Raw genomic sequence first — 5,155 nt, 5'->3', positions numbered from 1 at the left:
CCCACCCAGCACCCTGGGACACCTTCAGGAGCAGAGAGCTGGCTGGATTGCAGGAGGTCACCTTGAGAGAAGTAGAAAACGATAAGTCCTGTCTTTCAGTGGCACTCATAAAGTGATGGGACCTGTAAGAAGGAAGAAAAAGAGGAGAAAATCAGCATTTTTGTCTTAGAATAAGACCATCTTTGAGATCCCTATTTTTATTGATTTTTGATATACAGTATTCCAGAAGTACAGAGGCCAGTTAACAAAACACCCGTGTGTCTCACCCACGTTAATATTTTGCTTTTTTTGCCCCGAAGTGAAGTATACAGAAGAGTTGAGCCTCTCAGTCCAGCTCTCTGACCCCCTCCCCTTCGTCCTCTCCAAGGAGACCGGATCCCGAAGCGGATGTGTGATTTTTCCCTCTATTTTCTTACATGTGTTTGCAGCTATACATTGTGTACACACATCACAGTGTGGTTTCGTGTGTTTTTAAAGTGGAATTGATACAGTGTGTCTTTCTGCGATTGACACTGTCACCTGTCCTGTCCTCCGTGTGCTCTGGTCCGTTTATTTGACTGCTGTGCAGACTTCTGTCGTGTGACTGCCAGCTGCCTTGTGCACTGCCCCAGCGTGCAGGTCACAGGTGCTACAGAAGTCACGCGGTGGGGCTGCGTGCTCTGTGACCGACTCACTCGTCCTCTGTCGTCGGACTCCTAGGTGATTTCTAATTCTTCTTTCAGAGCTTCAGTGAACATCTTTGGGTATATCTCCATGAAAAGTCCGAGAATTTTGAGTGGAATTTCATTGATAGAGATTAATTTAAGGATAGTTGACTTCATTGTGATAATGAGTTTTTCCTTCCAGGAATATAATGCATCTTTATTTATTCAAGTCCTTTAGAAGGGCTTTGTGATTTTTCTTTATGCAGATCTTACAAATTTCTAGTTAGATTTACTATACACTTAGGGGTGTTTTGCTGTTGTAAACAGCGTATTATTTTCTGTTGAATATTTTGTTGGTTTTTGGGTCCTCATGTGCAGTGACTGCTGGACTTCGTGGTGGTGGCTGGTTAGGAGATTTTCTGTGCAGATAATCACGTCGCCTACAAGAATGGCAGTTTGTCTCCTTTCCAGTCTTTACGCCTCTTGTCTCACACTGGGTAGGACCTTTGGCATAATGCGGAATTATAGGAGAGTGATAAGCTGGCATCTGGTCTTGTTCCTGACTAAGACAGGAATGCTTCTGAAGTTTACCATCAATGCCGTTTGCTGTAGTTTTTATACAGCTGTTCTTTACCGCATTAAGAAAATGTTCTCTGTCTGAGTTTGCTCGGGACTTTCAGCATGAATCAGTGTTTCTGCACCTCTCGGGGGACTCTGCTGTCCTGTACTCTTGTGTGACAGACAGATCACACTGACAGATCCCCACTGGCCTTGCCTTCCTAGGGCACCCCTGCGTGGCACCGACTTGTTCCACATCGCTGCTACATTTGGTTTACTGATGTTTCACTTCGGGCTTGGCGTCTGTCTCTCTCGTATTCATCTTGCGGCTTTGGCGTCCGATTTTAGCGCCTCAGGGAATGAACTGGGTGGCCTTCTCTCTCCTGCCCGCTGAAACAGTTTGTGTAACAGACCGTGTGGCCTAAGGTCTGGCAAAACTCAGCTGAAAAGTCATCTTCCTGGTGCCTTTCGTGGAGGCGGAGACCTTCAGCTGCTGATTGAGTTTCCTAGATGGTTATTGCTTTAGACAGGTTTATTTCTTCCTGAGTTAGTGTTTTTAACAGTTTTCTAGAAAACTGCCCATTTCATCTAAGTTTTCAAATTTATCGGTGTAACATTGTTCCATCATATTCTAGTCTGTTTTTTAAAGTCTCCCCGCCCATCTATACTTTCCCTTTTTCAAAAAATTATTTTTTTTTCCTGCTGGTGTTGATTTTGCCTTATTTTGCAGCTCCCTCTTATTAAAGATTTGTTCGTTTTAGTGCATTTTATTAATTTTACCACGTGGCTACTTTTTGATATTGTCAACCCTGCCTTTTTAAAATTATCTATATGGTTTCCTTTTTATTTTTGTTGGGTTTACTCTGTTGTTCTTTTTATAACTTATAACTTCTTCAACTGGTTATTTAACTCGTTGTTATAAAACCTTTCTTGTGTTTTAATACAAGCATATCTTAATAAGTTTTATCTCTAAGTATCACTTTAGCTGCCTTCCAAAAGTTTCAGTATTCAGTTCTGAATAATTTGCTATCTTTGTTGATTGTCTCATAATTTATAAGTTAGTTTTAAGTGAATTCTAAAAATTTCCGAATATATAGGTGTTTGCTCCTGAACTTCTTTATTGTTTCTAATTTAATTGCATTGTTTTCAAAGAACATGATTTGTTTACGGGTTTTTTTGTATCTCTTACGACTTCCCCTTGGACCTGGTCTATGCTCAGCCTTTGTAACATTCCACACTCAAAAACTGTACATCCTGTAAACTGAAATGTAGAATCTGTAAAATCGTGTGCTCTTCCAGTGATCAGTTTATTATGGAGGTGGTTGTGGTTTTGTCAGTTGCTCCTTGTAATTCTGTCAGATTTCTCTTTTGAGGGCTACATCGTTAATTGCAAACAAGTTCACGATTGTTAAAATGTAACTTCAAACTGTAACCTTCTTGCTGGGTATTTTTTCATTCATTATCATGTAATGTCTCTTCGTCTTTTTACTTTGTTTTGTCTGATACTGATGCCAGCTGTGTGTGTGTGTGTGTGTGTGTGTGTGTGTGTGTGTGTGTATTTTTGCATGGTATAGCTGGTTAATTTTTTGACATTTATCTCTAGTCTTAAAAAAGTGTTTTGTCAAAGTTAAATATGGATATAGATAAAAGAACCATATAATTCTACAACATTTCTTCAGAAAAACAGCTACTCCTCACCCCTCCCAGCTACTTCTTTCTCTCTGGGGGCAACTATTTTCAACTCTTAATTGATTTTTTGATATTTCTTTCCATTCTCTAAATAGCATTTTTTTTTTGCTGCTTATCGTTTTTTCTGTTTTAGGCAACAGCAATTGACTTTTGCTGTGCAGGATGACGATCTCGCTTTCTTCCACCAACAACAAATAGCCGTCCTTCATATAATAGTTTTTAAAAATTCAGCATTTACTGTTTGTTTTTAAGGCTATATGAACACTATTCGGAGTCGACCATTAGGAATCCAGTTACTTTGCCTTCTGTTTTCTCTGGAGTTTGTAATTATCTTTGTCTTCTTAGTTTTTCTCGTATATATCATGATTCAGCTTCAAACTCCGCCAGTTGTCTAGGTGTCCTGTCATTCAGAATCAAGCATTCTAGCAGTTGCATCGTGGAGAAATCTCTTACAGAGCCTCCGACCTGCTGCGGTCCGGATTGCCAGCTTTCGCCCTAGCATCTTCCTTTGACAGCACCTGGGAACATCTTGCCCTGACCTATGCTGACCTGTCTTTTTTCTGTACTCTAGATCATCCTGTCTTGATTTACTCCTTAGTTTTGGTGGAACACATCCTATTGAATCTTCTTAAGAAAGGGTGGACAGGAGGCAAACTTTCATGGCCCCTTGTTCAGCCCTCACATTTGCTAGGTAGTTGGGTTGGGTACAGAAACCTAGGTTGGAAGTGATTTTCCCTCACTTCCAATTTTGGAAAGTATTGTTTCATTGATTTCTAGCTTCTCGTGTTGCTGTTGAGATGTTAGAAGCTGTTACGATTTGCGATTCTTGGCACGTGCCCCACGTTTTTCTCTCTGGAAGCCGGTAGTGTCTTTCGTTTTTTCCCCACGTTCTGAAATTTTACAGCAATGTGTTTTGGTGTGAGTCTAATTTTATTTCTTGGCTGGGTACATGATGAGCCTTTTAACCTAGAAATTTGTGTCCTTCAGTGCAAAGAAATTTTCTCTGATATTTTAAAAACTTTTGTTATGAAAAGTTAAAAGACAAATAGAATAGTATCTATCACCCACCTTTAATAGTTAGCAGCACATGGCCCACCTCGTTTCCTCTGTAGCCCTCAGACCACCTCGCACACCTCTGCTCACCCTTCCTGGGTCCTTGACGCAACCCTGACGCTAATCATCCCATCGGCTCATTTCACGGCAGCTGCCTCCCCCGTGCTCTCTCTCTTCTTGGAAGCCCTGTGTTTCAGACACGAGGCCTCTCGGATTGTCGTCTGATGTTTCTTTCTGTCATTTTACACGTCTGGTCTTTGGTTTCTCTCTCCTTCCTTCAGGTTTACCTGCCTCTCCTTCCAGTGAGTGTTTTGCCACCGGATGCCCTTTGCCATGGCAAGCCATTCTCACGTCATCGCTGCAGCGTTTTGTCTCGCCTCTCTGAGCATGTTGACGACCGTGATGTCTGAAGTTTTCTTCTCTGTGAATTTCTCCGTTTCTGTGAATTCACTGTCCATATTTGTACTGGTTCCTGCTTTTCAAGCTAAAAGCATTCCAGTCCCCGGGGCAGCATCCTCCAGCTGAGTTCCCTGCCTCACTCTGGTGCCCGTGACAGGTCTCACCCCGAGCACAGCTGTGTCTTCCTTCCGTTTGTGTTGTCATCCAGGTGTGTGGCACCATTGGGTAGGGTACCCTTCTGCTTCGCTGTCCCTGTGAAGGCTTCCCGTCCTGCAGGTCAGGCTACTGTCCACGCATCCTGTACCTGGGCTGCCACTCCTGGCTCTTCCTCTGAGGGCGATGCCATGGTTTTTGTTCTTGGACTTGGAACTGTGTCTTGAGAAAGTGCCAGCTGCGAGTCTATGCCCTGCAAACGCCCCATGTTCTTATTACGTTACTGATTCTGTAATTCTTTGTATTTTTAGTGACGTTAATTGGGTGTTTTTTTTACTATTATTCAATAAAAGTAAAAAAAAATTCACTTTTAAAATTTGTAAGTTCCCCAAACTTGAATGAGAGAAGTAAATGTCATTTGTAATCTCTCTACCCAACTACACTGTTGGCAGATGTTTACGTATGACGTGTTGTTCTGAAACAGTAAGGGCCATTTAAACCCACGTGTAGAATGTTTTTTGCAGAAACAGGCTTATGCTGTATGCAGTGTTGTATGATTTAGATTTACTATACATATTTTTGTTTTATGATAGTCTTTTGGAATTGTAAGCTTGAGAATTAACTTGAGTTATTATTGACTGGATTTTAATTTCTTCCGA

The 5,155-nt window shown here is 41.5% G+C and overlaps 1 protein-coding gene across 13 annotated transcripts in view; it reads left to right on the top strand.

Annotated features, from left to right (window-relative positions):
- Positions 1-5,155, top strand: part of FANCA (Fanconi anemia complementation group A) — a 41,539-nt gene that overhangs the window by 17,887 nt on the left and 18,497 nt on the right. Inside the window, exon 21 of one of the 13 annotated variants that reach the window (XR_001517901.2) lies at positions 4,226-4,551. The exons of the other annotated variants lie outside the window; for them this stretch is intronic. The gene's annotated coding sequence lies outside the window, so the exon portion shown is untranslated. The remainder of the gene's footprint in view (positions 1-4,225; positions 4,552-5,155) is intronic. 13 annotated transcript variants of the gene reach the window in all.

Source organism: Pteropus alecto, unplaced genomic scaffold, assembly GCF_000325575.1.
Source record: "Pteropus alecto unplaced genomic scaffold, ASM32557v1 scaffold89, whole genome shotgun sequence".
In the NCBI taxonomy this organism is placed as follows: Eukaryota; Metazoa; Chordata; class Mammalia; order Chiroptera; family Pteropodidae; genus Pteropus; species Pteropus alecto.
Note: the sequence above shows the minus strand (reverse complement) of the source record. Positions and strands in the feature narration are given on the sequence as shown.